This window comes from Thamnophis sirtalis, unplaced genomic scaffold (assembly GCF_051295495.1).
Source record: "Thamnophis sirtalis isolate CommonGarterSnake01/CBP01778 unplaced genomic scaffold, rThaSir2_p1.2 scaffold_13, whole genome shotgun sequence".
In the NCBI taxonomy this organism is placed as follows: Eukaryota; Metazoa; Chordata; class Lepidosauria; order Squamata; family Natricidae; genus Thamnophis; species Thamnophis sirtalis.
In genome coordinates, this window is record NW_028261393.1 from 44,020,762 (window position 1) to 44,038,626 (window position 17,865).

A 17,865-nucleotide genomic window follows, 5' to 3' on the forward strand; every position below is an offset into this window, starting at 1 on the left:
TCTGCATCCTCTTGGCTGAAGCCGGTTTACTTAAACCAGAGGTGAACAACTTCAGTTCAGCTTAAGAACCATGCCAAACTTTGCACTGTATGGCAGCCAGGTACCATGGTCTAAAAATGTACATTAGGTGGGCCTCACGTTATAAAAGGGCTTGATGGGGAGACCGTCAAGATGAAAAGGGGCTTCAAATCCTCAATCCTCTCCAAATAGAAAAAGGGCCAGTTTTGATCATTCCCATTCCAAGATCCTTCAAGAGGGGCTGAAAGGCTGAGAGTGTTTGCATAGATGGTAGCCAGTGGTGGGATTCAGCCGGTTCGCACCTATTCAGGAAAACCCTTTGTTAACTTTGTAAGCAGTTCGGAGAACCGGTTGTTGAAAGAAATCTCCTTTTGTTTTTCCCCACTTTATAGGACTAATCCTGTAAGGAAGGCAGGAAGGAGACATTCTGGTGTTTTTTCTAGCCTCATCTTTGTTGCCCTGCTTACAGAATCTGCCTCTCCGGTTAACCCTTATTACATTGTAACAACTAAGGCGAAGCGCCCATCGACCTGAGTGATGTTGAGTTGGCCATGCCCACCCAGTCACATGACCATTGGGCCACACCTACCCAGCTGGTCATTAGGGCAAAGAACCAGTTGTTTTTAAATTATTTGAATCACACTACTGATGGCAGCTTTATACCCCTTTCAGGGAAGGCCAAAAGCAAATAATTTTTCTATGAGGATTACAGAGGACAGCCAGTCCTGTTAATGCATCATGATCATAATTGTTTTGGGATTTTTTTTTACTATACGTTTTAATTGCAACTTTTAAAAAAGAAGGTAAGATCTGTTATAAGCTAATCTAAAGTAAGAAAAGGAAAGCAAACATAAAGGAAAAAGTGCAAGAAAAGAAAAGAAAAAAAACAGAAAAAGAAAAAAGACAGCAAGAAGTGGTTTCTAATATTCTTCACAGCATTATAAATAGAATGATATTTAAACCCCGTCTCTAAATTACATCATAATAGTCTTCTTTCCACAATCTATCCTGTCCAATCACCAAAGCCATAAATCACAAATTCATTATATGACATCAGCTTTGGAAGGTATTCCAATATGCAAATCATAGGGGAAAAATCATGCCTCCAATGATACACACCTAAGTTTCTATGCCAGCTAAGGAAATCACGAGGCTTCGATTCAATCCACATCTGACTTGAAGAAAAATAAAATAAAGACAGCTATGAGATCAAATACGAAAGAATGTCAAGAATTCATACAACAGCAATGTGGAATGGGAAAACCAAGATAATAAACGAATCTGATAAAACTGATTATCTTACACAGAAAGTATTGATCCAGCTGATGTTTTCAAATACTGAATTTTTATTTATTGGGTTTATTGAAATATTGAATCTTTTTCCTGTCTCAACTCTTGAAAATGGAGTTGCATTACTGTGAGTTCTTATTCCCCCTGGCATTCTGTGCTCCAAAATGAGACTTGAATCAACAAGCTGTAGAGGCTGAATCAGAAAAATGTACTTTCCGTCCTTCCCCAACTATTGAAATGGTGTTTTTAAAAACCCAAATCCATTTCTTTCCAGCTTGTTGTAGAAAGATCAAGCTTGGGCTGAACAGATCTCCAACCTTGTTCCCTATGTAAAGGTTGAAGTGGAAAGAGAGAAGAGGAGGATACACAACTGGAAAGAGATCAGATTTCTTCCATTTCTCTCTTTAAAAAATGGTCACTGGCAACACACTGGAAGGTGTTGCATATGCAACTTATTTTATACATGAAAATGGGAGAAACTTCAAAAGGGTAAATGTTTATGGAGATTTTCAATCAACCAGTTCATGGTTGTCCCCCAAGACGGTTTTTTCTTTTTTGCAAAAGGCAATTGAACTTTCTTGTCCCCCACCCCACTTGAAAACATTTTGCTTCACATCTAAGAAACTTCTCCAGTTCCAAGTAGAAGGGAAGGAAAAGATTTAACTCAAAAGGGCAAGTGACCATCTTATCTCAATTTACTTGTAGATTACTTTGGCTTCCCACAAAACTAGCAAAAAATGCCTCCTTCTTCCTGAAATAGTAAGACTTCAGTTTACTTGACAGATTAACAGAGTTGGAAGGGACCTTGTGGGTCATCTAGTCCAACCCACCCCCAAGCAGGAGACCTTATCCCATTTCTGACAAATGACAGTCTAGTCTCACCTTGAAAGCTTCCAGTGATGAAGCTCTCACAACTTCTGAAGGAAAGCTGTTCTATTGGTTGATTATTCTCACTGTCAGAAAATGTCTCCTTATTTCCAGGTTGAATCTCTCCTTGGTCAGTTTCCATCCATTATTCCTTGTCTGGCCTTCCGGTGCTATGGAAAATAGCTTGACCCCCTCCTCTCTGTAGCAGCCCCTCAAATATTGGAAGATGTTATCATGTCTCCCCTGGTCCTTCTCTTCACTAGACTAGCCATGCCCAGTTCCTGCAACCATTCATCGTACGTTTAAGCCTCCAGTCCCCTAATCCTCTTGGTTGCTCTTCTCTGCACTCTTTCTAGAGTCTCAACATCTTTTTTATAGTATGGTGACCAAAACTGGATGCAGTGTGTTAGGTGTGGTCTTACTAAGGCTTTATAGAGTGGTATTAGTACTTCCCTTGATCTTGATTGCATCCCTCTGTTAATGTAGCTTAGGATTGCAGTGGATGCAAGGATCCCAGTTTTCTGTGAATGAGTAAAAAGATGCCTCAATTATTTCAACATGGAATGAAGAACTGAAGACATTTCTTGGATGAGAAGCAAAACATCCTTAAGGAAAAGTGAGGAAAGAAAGGAAAATCAAAAGAATCACAGTTGTAAAAGCACTGTCGGTCCAACATGGCACAATTCTTCTTTCACACACACCCTTCTTCTTTCACACCCAACGGGCAATGACCTTTTCTTCTAGAAGTTATTTCCTCCAAAGTTTTTTTTGCAGCAAGTGAAGGGAAGGAATCCTTTTTCAATGCAAACTCTGTATGTTTCTTCCTATTGCCACCCTTTTTGAACAAACGTCCAGGCCATTAGGACGCTGAAACGAGATCTCATTTCCCATCTATTTTCCTGATGAAGGAAGCAGATTTCTCTCCCAGTAGATTCGGGCTCTTTGCTGCACCCCATGTGTCTCCTTCCAAGGTCAAGGCACATCCAGGTTCTCATTTCCAGATGTTTATGGATTCCCTCCCTCACTCTCTCCTTGAAAGGGTTCTTAGTGAACACCAGTCAATAAGGCCACCCACATGGCCACATCCCCATTGTAACATGGGTCATCTATGAGAAATCCACAATTAGTTAAAGAGGGTCGCTGTGGAATTTGCAGATTTTAAAACTTTTAAAATATGAAAACTAAAATGTATGAAGAATGGTTGCAGGAATTGGATACAGCGAGTCTGGAGAAAAGGAAAAAGGGGGTGACATGATAGCTGCATTCTAGCATTTGACGTGGTGGCTCACTGGCTAAGTGGCTTTTCGATCAGAAAGGTTCGGCAGTTCGACCCCCTAGTGCTGCAAAATGGAGTGAGCTTCCGTTACTCGTCCCAGCTTCTGCCAATCTAGCAGTTCAAAAGCATGTAAAAATGCAAGTAGAAAAAATAGGAACCACCTTGCGTTCCGTGTGCCTTCAGCATTTAGTCATGCCGGCCCCGACATGATCATGGAGACGTCTTCGGACAGTGCTGGCTCTTTGACTTTGAAATGGAAATGAGCAACCCCCCCCCCTCCAGAGTCGGGAATGACTAAACACCGAAGGCGCATGGAACATTGTTACCTGCCCATCAAAAGTGGTTCTATTTTTCTACTTGCATTTTAATGTGTTTTCGAACTGCTAGGTTGGCAGAAGCTGGGACAAGGAATGGGAGCTCACTCTGTTATGCGGCGCTAGGGATTCGAACCACTGAACCTCCAACCTTCTAATCAATGACGTCAGCATCTTAGCCACTGAGCCACCGCGTCCCTGGCTTACTGAGTATTGTTGTGTTTTTCAAGCCTTGTGTATTGTTCAAATGTTTATCATGTTGATTAGTTGTTGCTGCACAGCATGTTTTTAATGTTTCAACACCAATTTTGTTGGAAGTGCCAATAAAATAAGTATATGTTTATTTTTTATTTTTTTTATTTACAAACAGGTAAAATACACACACACAAAAGTTAGACGTACATCACATTTACACAGTACAATGCGAACAGGAGCTTCCTATTCTTTCTAATAGCAATTATTAATCGATACCTTATATTATTTCCTCTTCTATTATATTTCATTTGGATTTCACCATTCTTAACCCTCTTATTTTACTCATGAATTTTGAGTTTTGTTGTAGTCCTTCATTGATTCTTGTTTCTTTCCTCCATCCACCTATACCATTTATCCCATATCTGGTAGAATTCTGATTCTTCTTTTCCCTGGATTTGTTTAGTTAGTTTGTCCATTTCAGCACAATCCATTACCTTTCTTATTATTTCATCTTCGCTTGCAGTTAATTTGTTTTTCCATTTCTGAGCAAAGGCAATCCTTGCCGCCATAATTGTATGTAGTATTAAATGCTGGATTTCTTTTTTGTATTTCGCAGACATTATTCTTAATAAAAAAAATTTCAGGTTTCCATTCTATTTTAACCCCCCGTTATTGCCTCCAGCCAATTTTCATCCTTTTCCAAAAAAATTTAGCCTCCTCACAGGTCCACCATAAATGGTAATATGTTCCATGTATTGATTCGCATTTCCAACATTTTGGGGAGGTATTTGTTAGGATTTTAGCTAACCTTGTTGGTGCCAGGTGCCATCTGTGAAACATTTTGTACCGGTTTTCCTTGTATGCAACTGATAGTGTCATTTTTAAGTTTGTTCCCCAAAATTTTTACCATTTGTCTAATTCAATATTATACCCAAAGTTCTGCACCCATTTTATCATTTGTTCTTTCACAATTTCCTCTTCTATTTTATACTTCAGGAGGAATTTATATATTCTCCCTATCATCTTTCTATCTGAGCTTTGAATAATTTTATCCAATTCGTGTGGTTCTGTTTCGATGTCATATAATTTAGTATCATTATTGTATTTAGTTTTGATTTGGAGGTAAGTTAGCCAGTCAATCTTCATGTTCTGTTCTGCCAATTCTTCAACTGTTTTTAAACTTCCCTGTCTATCAAGTAAGTCTCTGTATCTTACCATTTTGTTCATATCTATAAAATTTGGATGGGTCGTCCTTTCTGTCGGTGATAGCCAATTCGGGATTTTCACATAGTGGATTTTTTTTTGATTTTGAGCCAATTTTTCAATAACGCTCTTCTAATTAAATGATTTTGAAAGTATTTGTGCGTTTTAAATATATGTTTAATTTTATCGATCATTTACATTTTGATTCCTGTGAGTAGTTGTCGTAGGGGCCCCTTGTACACTTCTTTGCCCATAATGGGCCCATAATGCTGTTAAGATGGCCCTGCCCTCAAGGTCCCTTCCAGATCTATTCTGATTGATTGATTGATTGATTGATTGATCCTGCGGCATCACAGTAGATTCCCATTAGCTTTTCCCCTCTTTCTGTTGGGCAAAATGTCTTTATTTTGCCAAATAGATGCTTCGTATTTTGTATGACTCAGATGATTCATGTCTGCTAGCCACACTGCAGCCTCCAAAACAAAACACATTTTCCTTCTGATGTTTGCAGAATTGGATCTTTGGGACTTCAGCTGCCGATTGAGTGGGACAGAACCTCCTGCGCTGAGAGGTGGACCAGAATGCAAATTATGCTTCCATTTTTGCAGATGTCTTGAATTATCCAATGCAGGGTTTTCGGGCCTTGAAATAGGAAGTGCGTTTATCAAAGGCTGTGCATATTTTATCCTGATATGCATTTAGGAACGGAAGCAGAGAACTTCTATCTAATAAAGGTGTAAAATGTATTATTTGTTAAGGAAAACATTTAGAAATGATATTCAGCCTGTACTTACATGCAGTTATATCCCATAGATTCTGCAAAATGTAGGTATTAATGCAGAAGTGGGTTGGAACGGAAGACTGAATGTGAGAGAAATAATTAAAGACCGATTTGACCATTTCTACTATTTAAAAAAACTGCCTTTGCATATTCCTAGGTTTCTGACTCAACTATATGATCATTCCAAATGCAGTCTCAAAGATATTCAAATATTTATCCATTCAATCAGATCTTCTGATAATTCTTTTTTCCCCATCTACATTTCCTATCTTTAGCAAGTAGCCCACTTATCCTAAATACATGCATTTTGTAGACTATTGTGCTTTTGGCTTTCCTCATGTATACATTATTTTCGCAAATATATGCATCCTTTGCAAATACTGTATATAGTCTGTGGATTAAAGAAATGCACATAAAGCAATTCTAATGGGTGAACAAATGAAAACTGGTATATATAGGCAGCGACGCCTTGTTGAAAAATGAAGGAATAAGATCTCTGTTTGAAGGTATGAAATGCAAGGTTAACAATGAATAGAAGTATACTTTCTGGGGGAAAACAATGCTAATGTTAACTGAATATATATTGTAGAATGAAAATGAGGCCTTTAGTTATATTAGATGAAATATCTGAGACGGTAAATATTATTTGAAGATGTAGATGTTAAAACAACTGTAACCAAACGACATGCTGCATGTGATGATGGTTTTTTTTTTCCTTCTTTTTTGGACTTTTTTGTCCTTTTTGTCTTTTTTGTCCTTTTTGTCTTCCCCCTCCCTTCCCCCCCCCCTTTTTTAAAAAAAACCCTAGCTTATTATGGTGTTTATTAAATATACAACAGAGAGATATGGGATGTATAAACGTAGTAGGGATGCACCTGTGATCAAATGACATATTGTATGTGATGATGGGGTTTCCCCCCTTTTTTTTCCTCCTTTTCCCATTGTTGTCTATGTAATAAAAAATAAAAAATAAACATGCAAAAAAAAAAAGAAATGCACATTTTTTAAACCTGAGAAATCTTTAGAGCTAGATGCAGGCAGAAACTATAAATTACGTGCCTTGTCATGATAAATTCTGTCTTGGTGGATTGCCCTGCACGTCTTAGCTCTGTCTGATCAAACCAATTCACCTAACAGCTCCTGCATTCCATCTTAGAATTATAGGATTCTGTAAATATACTATTTGAACCTTTGGTCTTTCTCCTGCATCTTCTCCCCTGAAAGAAAAATTATTTGAACTGGGAATACAGTCCCATGTGTTTTCAAAACGTTAATTGTCATAAAGATATTTGGGTAGGTGTCTACAGAAAAAGTCAAGGTGGTTGCAATGATGGCCTGATGGAATCTCCACCTGATTTTAATGTTTGTATCATTGCAATTGACCATCTTGACTTTTTTTTAAAAATCTCGGTTTGGACAACTTTTTTGATCCAGGTTATTTAGAATAGATCAGGGATAGCTTTAGGGAGAAGCCTTCAAATCTATTACCAAGCAATAAATTGCAAGCTCAGGACTAGATAATAATCCTAGTAAGTAATCACTTCATTTAAACTGTACATGAAATCAATTTTTGCCCTGGTTCTATAATTTACCTTTTTTGGAACCTATAAAGGTAAAGGTTCCCCTCGCACATATGTGCTAGTCATTCCTGACTCTAGGAGGCGGTGCTCATCTCCATTTCAAAGCCGAAGAGCCAGCACTGTCCAAAGACGTCTCCGTGGTCATGTGGCCAGCATGACTAAACGCCAAAGGCGCATGGAACAATTAGCTTTCCACCAAAGGTGGCTCCTATTTTTCTACTTGCATTTTCTACGTGCTTTCGAACTGCTAGGTTGGCAGAAGCTGGGACAAGTAACAGGAGCTCACTCCGTTATGCAGCGCTAGGGATTTGAACCACCGAACTGCTGACCTTTCTAATCGACAAGCTCAGCACCTTAGCCACTGAGCCACCGCGTCCCTCTATATCTTTCAAGAATCAAGGGTGGCCCACAGCTGGATAAAGGGGGACATCCCCGATCTGTCCATGAGATTAGAATAGTCCAGGATGGCCTATATCACTGGAGATTATCTTCAGAAGCAAAGCGATCTCCAAATGGGTACCAGTAAATCTTCTGTATTAACCAGATGATTCCTCTTAATAGTATTATAGCCTTAGAAGCAAAGCGGAGCTTTATAAGTGATGTTGACTCATTATACCCAAAGTAAAGATTGCTCTCTGAGAATTGACAGCATAACAATAACTTCATCAGCCACGATGCACTAATCAAATCATAAAATCCTCGTCATTAGAGGACTATTTCTAACCAAATAAGTGGCTGTGTTTAATTTGGACAGTAATTGGCAAGACCTTCTCTGTATGATACAGGCATTCACATTTCAATCGCCTTCCTTTTCCCTGGGGTGACTTGTGTCATGTTCTATGGGTGCTCCAGATGTTTAACTCATAAGATTGTCCCTGGAGCTGCAATTGCTGTAGTATTTTTTTAAATTTTATTTTCAGCTTACTGTCAACTCTGAAGTGAATCTGGTTGAAGCCACCCTGTGCTACCTCATAGCAATAGTAATAGCACTTAGACTTATATACTGCTTTCCAGTGCTTTCCAGCCCTCTCTAAGCAGTTTACAGAGTCAATATATTACCCACAACAATTTGGGTCCTCATTTTACCCACCTTGGAAGGATGAAAGGCTGAGTCAAACTTGAGCCTGGTAGGATTTGAACTGCCAAACTGCAGGCAGCTGGCAGTCAGCATATGTTGCCTGCACTCTAACCACTGCACTACTAAGGTTCATGGTTGCCATGAAGCCTGAGAGAGAGAATGGAGGGGGGGGAGTACATAGCCCAATTAAAGGTGAAAACAAAAAGTTTTCCTGTGGGAGCCAAGCTCATCGTAACAGGGTGTTGAAGAAGGAGAGAAACCTGGTAGCTATATTCATTGGACAATGTGACCAGTGACACCTGGGAGGCGGGGACTTTTACTCTTTTAGTTAGGTGAAAACCACGGCAACTTTTAGAGTTGGTTTTCACTGGCTGTGTCGATATGATGTATCCAATAAACAAGTTCTTTGAGGAATCTACCTGCCTCGGAGTTCTGCTTTCAATGCTCAGAATGCTGACACTTACTTAATCACTATTCTCAGATTTTTAAAGATTGGGTGATGTCAATCAAACCCAATTCTTTACCACATGTAAAGCATTAGCTTACAAGTAATGGACAGAATCTTGCCGTATTAAAGTCATACTTTTCACCTACTAGATATATCTTGAGAGATGATGATGTTGTCCATACAGTCATGTTCAACTCTTGGTGATTCTATGGGCCGAGTCCTTTCACATCGTCCAATCTTGCACTATTTCTTTTAGCTTTTCTATGCTCTGGCTGGTGTTAGCTTTGATGTTGTCCAGTCATAGTGTTCTTTGGTGGCCTAGTTTTCTTTTATAGCAATAGCAGTTAGACTTATATATCGCTTCACAGGGATTCTCTAAGTGGTTTACAGAGTCAGCATATTGCCCCCACAGTCTGGGTCCTCATTTCACCCACCTCGGAAGGATGGAAGGCTGAGTCAACCTTGAGCCGGTGAGATTTGAACCGCTGAACTGCAGATAGCAGTCAGCTGAAGTGACCTGCAGTACTGCACTCTAACCACTGCGCCACCTCGGCTCTTACTCTTTCAAACATAAATTGCTTTTTCCAGTGAATTCCCCAGCATGACATAGCCAAAATAAGGGAGATCTTGTTTTATGATTTTGTCTGAGAGATTCTAGGGTATTGCTACCCTGAATCTCTTCCCTGCTCCCCCATTGTCAAGCTCCAGGAAAATCAGGAAATTCAGGCAGTTCAAATGAGTATAAAGATTTATTACAAGCTTAAGGTCTGTACAAGAATCAGAACTACTAACAGTCAAAGGAAACAAGCGGGAGATAAGAAAGGAATTCAAGGCATGGAGGGATTCATAACTGATGATACATTTGACCTGTCCCTCCCTTACACCCATCTAGTTCAAGACTGTGCAGTCTCTTTATCTGGGCCTCTTTCTGTGAATGTTCTATGTTACCAAAAAGTCTTCCATTGCTCCATATAGGTGCACAATCCAACATAGGTAAATGACATGGTGAATAGCCGACTTTAAGGGTCTGGTAAATTATTTCTTTTATACATAGAATACATGTATGCATACATCTGTTGTGGGACTTTCTTGACCTTCAACTAATACAAAATCTAGGACACATGGATGACGTTATTTGTCAGTTTGGCATTTCCAGTTTCTCACTGCGGATTTGTTCCTTCCGTATCTGGATTGAGTAGCCCTGTTAGCATTGAAAATCAGGACTCTGGCTTAGGGTCCAAGAGCCTAGTGCCATGGTGGCGAACCTATGGCATGTTTGCCAGAAGTGGCACGCAGAGCCATCTCTCCGGGCATGCCAGCCATTGCTCTTACGTGTTCTGGTGCACACATGAGCACGGGGCAGATGGTCTTCCTGAATGAATGCATACCAGAAACCGAAAGACCAGGTGACAGGCATGTATGCACATGTTGGAAACTGGAAGCTCAGCTTCCTGATGCACACATATGCACCAGGAAACTGCTCTTCCGTTTTCCGGCACTCCCACGCTTGTGCACTGGGGAGCTGCGCTTCCGATTTCTGGTGCTCCTATGCACGCACGTGCTCGGGGTTTTGGCACTCGGTGCTGAAAGTATTCACCAACCTAGTGGAATTCTAAATTCAGTTTGCTCCTTTGCAGATTCAGTCTAACATTTCCTCCTCGGTGAAGAGCCGAGGTGGTGCAATGGTTAGGGTGCAGTACTGCAGGCCACTTCAGCTGACTGTTATCTGCAGTTCAGCGGTTCGAATCTCACCGGCTCAAGGTTGACTCAGCCTTCCATCCTTCCGAGGTGGGTGAAATGAGGACCCAGACTGTGGGGGCGATATGCTGACTCTGTAAACCGCTTAGAGAGGGCTGAAAGCCCTATGAAGCGGTATATAAGTCTAACTGCTATTGCTATTGCTCTCCATGCGAGCTGGAAAACAGATGCTGATGCTTGAAGAGCTCAACTCATTTAAACAGCTGTGTCTTTAATGTGCCATCTCTTCATAAGCTCCAGGGAAAGCCTGAAATCTCACCCCAAAAGGATCCTGCTTGCTTTAAAGGATCCCCAGGCATTGCAAAATCCCCCTTTTTGTTTTGTATCCTTGTGACCTTGTGTTCAGTGCCATTGATTCTGGCCTCTTATTTTGAAACGAAATTGATTTTGGCATCTTCTCGGAGAGATCAATCCAGAAGGTAGCAAAAACATTGACTCAAATTAAAGCCAGGCTTTTGCATTCAAAATGCATTACAAAATGCATCATTGCCAATAACATCAGGATCATCCTGCAAAGCACCTTTTGGAACTTTCTGTGCCCGTAGCCTGTAAAATGAGCATCTCTTTCCTCCGAATTTCTTAAATCCTCTTCTTTAACCCGCTCAACTCAACAAGCCAGACAGAAGTCCTGCTTCCCCCCCCACCCCCCCAATCTGCAGGCAATTCTCTCTACAGTGCTAAGATCTTTCAAGACAAGATCTCAAATATTTATCTAGTGATGAAAACAAAGCGGCAATTGAATGAAAATCAACATTTCCACCTCTTGCATTTAATCCCTACTTTTAAATATATATATATATATATATATATATATATATATATATATATAAAACCCTCTTCCTTTTGTTTTCCCTTCTGTTTGAAGAATAAGAGCACGTTGCCGTAGGAGTCTGTGAAAAAGGAAATAAAATAAAGAGACATGGAAAGCTGTAACAAAGGTTCCATTAAATTAGAGAGTCATAAACAAACACAGCCAATTTATGCATCAGAGTCATTAAATGGGGATGCTTGCTGCCTCCGCCGCCCCCCCACCCTTGCAGATAGTACTTAGGCCTGATGCAATTGATCCTCCGGGAAGAATTGCCTTAATTATGAAATGAAACACCTCTGCTAATGTAGCATCAGAATCTTGTTAGTCCATATCCTAGTTGTGCAGCTCAGAATGGCCTGCAGATGTGAAGATGGAAGCTGTCGGACTCCTTGTCTGTCTAGTCTAAGGAAGAGAAGGACTAGGGGGTGACATGATAGCAGTCTTCCAATATTTGAGGGGCTGCCACAAAGAGGAGGGGGTGTGTGACCTATTCTCCAAAGCACTTGAGGGTAGGACAAGAAGCAACGGATGGAAACTAATCTAGGAGAGACGCAACCTAGACGTAAGGAAAAATTTCCTCTTAGTGAAAACAATTAGTCAGTGGAACGACTTGCCTCCAGAAGTTGTGGGTTCTCCATCATTGGAGGTTTTTAAGAAGAAATTGGACAGCCAGCTGCTTGAAATGGCATAAGGCAGTGATGGCAAACTTTTTAAGCCCTGAGTGTCCAAACCAGAACAGGTATACATGGTTGTGTGCCAGAGTTCCAGTAACCTGAATACCAGCTGGTTGGTGAGCATGTGCGTGCCAGCCAGCTGGTCTTTGTGCACACTGGACAACCAGAAACCCAAAGACCACCTGGCCAGCACATGCATGCCTGTTTTTTGGCTGATTTTGACCATTTTTCAGGGTGTTTTCAGGCCATTTTCCACTGCTCCAGTGCCTGCAAAAAACTAGCTGGCTGGCACATGTGCACCAGAAATCAGAAGACCAGCTGGCGATGGCACACATGCCCACAGAGAGGGCGCCGCATGCCACCTCTGGCACGTGTGCCATAGGTTTGCCATCACAGGCATAAGGTCTCCTGCTTGAGCAGGGGGTTGGACTAGAAGACTTCCAAGGTCCCTTCCAACTCTGTTATTCTGCAATTCTTTAATTCTGTAATACCTTCATTCCAGTTTGAACCCTTCTCTCTTTCTCACCCCCCCTCCCCCAGGACAAAGTTGCATGCACAACCCAGATTGACACAATTCTGCCAAACTTTCTTCAATCCAGTTCACAACATGATTTCCTAAATTCTTACCTGCGGTAGCCAAGTCCAAATGGAAAATGCATATGCCCATATATGTCTATATTTCAGCTGATGACCTGCCCTTGTGTTTGAAGGGATGCATCCACCCCTTTATACGATGAGCCTTGCAGGGAAAATTAAAGAAGATGTAAACAGTAAATGCAGAGATTTTGCAACATAGCTAAAAATAAATGGCACTACAGGCAATTATGCAAGTTTTACTGGTTACATTAAAAAGACATTAAATGCACAGCTGTTTTAAGTGTCTTTTAAGCTGATAAATTAACTGTCTAATAAATTGTAAGATTTGTCAGCTAATAATGCTATTTTATCTGCTTTAACATATGCCTTCCTAGTTCATGAAGCATTATTGTAAGCGCCAAAAGGAGATAATGTGCATTTTACAGTGTTATGTCTTAAGTGGAATGGATCATTGGCCATGAAGAAGTGTGTTAATAAATCTCCCAGGCTTTGTTAATTGCACCCAATGAAGTGTCACTGTTAAAACACAAAAGATGTGATAGAGAAAGCCGAACATAATGTCTTTCAGTTTTACAATTAACAGTTCACTAGGCAAATCGACCAAAAAGACCATAATTTGTTGAAGCTTTATTAACTTACATTTTCATAGTCAAGGTCATAATTGGGAAATGGCTTAAAGCAATCTTTTTAATGCTCACCCCAAAGAATAACCTTGTTGAAGTGGGCAAAGTTTTCAAGAGTCTTAAAGCTGAATTCTTGGCGACCCATCACTGAAAAATTGCCCTCAATCAGATCAAGAGCATCTCTTTCAGGTTAACAGTCACGGCTAATCTCTTGTTCAGAAAGATGGCCCCACTCGTTCTAAACTCTAGGAGAAATTGGGGACATGCAAGGAGGGAGACAAAACTGGTCCAAATCAATATTTTCACAACTTTAAGATGAATGGATTTGAAATCTCAGATTGGCTCGGGAATTCTGGAAGTTGAAGTCCATCCATCTTACAGCTACCAAGTTTGAGAACCATTGGTCTAAAAAGGGGAAAGATATGCACCCTATTATGCATGGCAGAAAAATATGGAGATTGTCAATGCTGCTTCACTTATTAACCAAGAAAGAAACCACTCAACTCCATTTTGCAGAATTAAGAGTACTTTTACTGATTATAAGTAAATAGAAGCTAAGCAAAGCTGGATCTGAGCAAAAGCGCGTGAAAGCATTAGATATCAATACATGACCCATTCCCCTCCCCTTGGTAACCCCAGTCCATAGTCCAATCCATATCTCCACAGCTGTCAGGTGGGATGTGGCGTTGTTGCCACACTGGAGGGCTGCTCATGTGTTCTTGGCCAAATTGAAAGGAAAACACCAGGCAAAATTCCTCGGGATGAGCGAGCTTCGAATGAACATCGAAGGTCTCTTTTATTAGAAAAGTTAGTTACAGCGTCATCAAAAGAAGCGTATCAGAAGGCATATATAATCACACATGATACAAGTAAACTAATGAAAAATCACAGCATTCTACAAATAAACCAATAGAAAATCACATCATGGCAAAGGGTGGGCAAAGGGGGAATAGAAAGTTACAACCTAGCAGAGGGAGGGGAAACGGGGAATCGAAAGTTACAAACTGCATGGCATAGGGGGGAGAAGGGGCAGGTGTGGGAGTAACTGGCTCACATAGTTCATGAGGCTGCATAGTGAGTCCTGACCGTCTAGGCCGGAAAGATGTTTCTGGTACGATTTCTTTGCATCCCTGTGTGTGTGTGTTTCAGACAGCCAGAAACTGCCCTGCACACACATACCCGGAATGGATTCCAACAGTGGGAGACAACTTCAAAAAGCATCATCAGGTTGGTATGCCGGACAGTTGGCCTTGGCGGGAAACTCCCTTCCTTGCCACATGCGCAGAAGATGGTGAGAACAACTCCCAATTAACAGTCCTCCTGTACAGATTATTTCATGAAAGCCCTTCATGATATTGGATCTGGGTACTTGAGAGACCGCCTGCTGCCAATTACCTCCCACAGACCCATTAGATCTCACAGGGTTGGCCTCCTCCAGGTTCCATCTACTAGCCAATGCCATCTGGCTACTACCCAGGGGAGGGCCTTCTCTGTGGCAGCTCCGGCCCTCTGGAATGAACTCCCCGCAGGGATTAGGACCCTCACCTCTCTCCAGGCCTTCTGAAAAGCCGTCAAAACCTGGCTTTGCCAGCAGGCCTGGGGGTGATGAGTTCCCTCCCCTCTCAACTTGTATGGTTGTGTGACTCTTGCTTATTTTAATTATCTGTATTTAGTTTTATGTTCCCCCTTTTCCCCTTTTGAATTGTTCGCCGCCCTGAGTCCTCCTGGAGAAGGGCGGCATACAAATAATAAAATTCTATTCTATTCTATTCTATTCTATTCTATTTCCCTCACCCAAATACCATGCCCTCCCTCCCCATTTCAATGGTAGACAAAAAGCAAGCAGCAAAACAGAGGCTGAGAGAGATTTTCGTTCATCCAGGTCATGGTGGTCCCAAAGGTGCCTTTTCAAGAGGCAACTGGACTTTCTGTTTTTTCTTTGAAGACATTTTGCTTCTCATCCAAGAACTGTCTTCAGCTCTGACTAGATGGTGGGGAATGGAAGGATTTATACTCCTCACAGACAGCTGGTCATTTGCATCTGTTTAGAGAGTTGTTGAGGCCACCTGGATGTTTATCTGTGTCATCAGGGTCATCTGAGTGGTGCAAATGGGTGTGGAGCCTTCTTGGAACTGCTGAAAGCATTTGTGTTGTACATTGGAGATAGATGTTGTTGTATCCCTCCTCCTCTGTTGAGAGAGGACCGTTCAATTTTGACACAGATGGCCTCCTTGACCCTTCTTTCAAACCAGCGGCCTTCTTTGTCCAAAATGTGGACTTTGCTGTCCTCAGAAGAGTGGCCTTTGTTTTTTAAATGCAGATTGACTACTGAATCTTGTCCTGATGATTTCTTCCTAATCCAAATCTTTCGATCCCGTACCATTCAGTCAGAGCTGAAGAAGCTTCTTGGATGAGAAGTGACCAGCTAGCTTCCCACAAGCAAAGTCCATTGAGGGAAAAGCTGAAGTCTTCAAAGAAAAAAGATCAGTTACCTCTTGAAAAAGCACCTTTGGGACAACCATGGCCTGGATGACTGAGAATCTCCATATTTTTCTGCCATGCATAACAGGGTGCATATCTGTCCCCCTTTTTATTTTACAGGTAATCCTTGATTTGCAACCATTCATTTAGTGACAATTTGAAGTTAAAATGGCACTGGAAAAAAGAGAGGACTTACGACCTGTTGTATGATACTTGTAAGTTCTTCTCAAGCTTATAAGTATCATATGATCAGAATTAAGATGCTTTGGCACCATGCATGAATTCTTGATGGTTGCAGATTCCTGGGGTTATGGGATCATGATTTGCAACCTTCCCAGCTAGCTTCCCACAAGCAAAGTCAATTGAGGCAAAAGCTGGATTCCCTTCACACAACCACATTATTTACTTAACAATGCTGTGGTTCACTTAACAACTGCAGTGATTCACTTAACAATTGAGCAAAGAACTCATAAAATCAAGCACATTGTTTAACAATGGGAATGCTGGTCCCAGTTATTTGTTGTGAGTCAAAGTTGTGTACCTGAATGTTCTGTTTGTCGTGTTTGTATTCACAAGTTTGCTTTCTCCCATTCTCTATCAAGTCAAGAATTGGGATTTTTTCCAAGCTCATTCTAATATTTCTGCTGTGTTTTCCTGACAATAAGACAGGGTCTTATTTTCTTTTGACCCCTGAAATAAGCCTTTGGCTTATTTTCAGGGAGGTCTTATTATTTTTGAGGTGCAGGAGGCAGTGAGTGTGGTCACCTCATGGCTGCTTCTGTGTTGCAATATTTTCATGGAGGGCTTATTTTTTGGGAGGGCTTATTTTTGGGGGAGGGCTTATTTTGGGGCAGAGCTTATTTTAGCGCATGCGCTAAAAATCCAATTGGGCTTATTATCCAGGAAAGGTCTTATTTTCAGGGAAACAAGGTACATACTTTTGTCTACATTTCTCACAAAGGCCAGAAGCTGTTTTGTTTCCCCCCCCCCCCATTTTCTCTAACTTAATTTGTGCTTTACATTTTCATGGTTTATACAGTCTGCAGTTTGATCTATTGTATTTTATTTTCTTGATTGAACTGCTTTGCAACATTTGGAGAAGTGGGAGTGATGACGGATACCTGAGTTTCGGTCTGTATATTGGTTCAGAAATACAAGATTAGATAAGATCTTATTCAAATGCAAACTATAATGAATTTTCCCCTCTCTGCGGTTCGACAGACACATATCTCTAGCAGTGACTTTCATGACTTGGCACTATAGATATTTGACTACCAGATTTGAAGAAAATGCACCAATTGGTAGCATTTTTAAGAGATTAGTTTTCTAGTGTAAAAGCAGGGCAGAGAAATTAAATTGGACTTTGTAGGTATTAAGCATTTTGCAGTTTTAGGAAAAAAGTGGAACATGGTAGCAGACTGATTATCAGTGGCTCCTTTCACATAGCTGAGAAAAGTCTGTTTTGGAACTCAGCGAGTACTGGAAATTCTCCACTATAGCAATAGCACTTAGACTTATATACCACTTTACAGTGCTTTACAGCCCTCTCTAAGCAGCCTATTGCCCCCAACAATGTGGGTCCCAATTTTACTGACCTTGGAAGGACAGAAGGCTGAGTCAACTTTGAGCCATTCAAGATTGAACTGCTGGCAGTGGGCAGAATTAGCCTGCAACACTGCATTCTTACAGGAAGGAAGGAAGGAAGGAAGGAAGGAAGGAAGGAAGGAAGGAAGGAAGGAAGGAAGGAAGGAAGGAAGGAAGGAATAACACACTTATATACCACTTTATAGTGCTTTACAACCCTCTCTAAGCAGTTTGCAGAGTCAGTCTATTTCCCCCAACAATCTGGGTCCTCATTTTACAGACCTCGG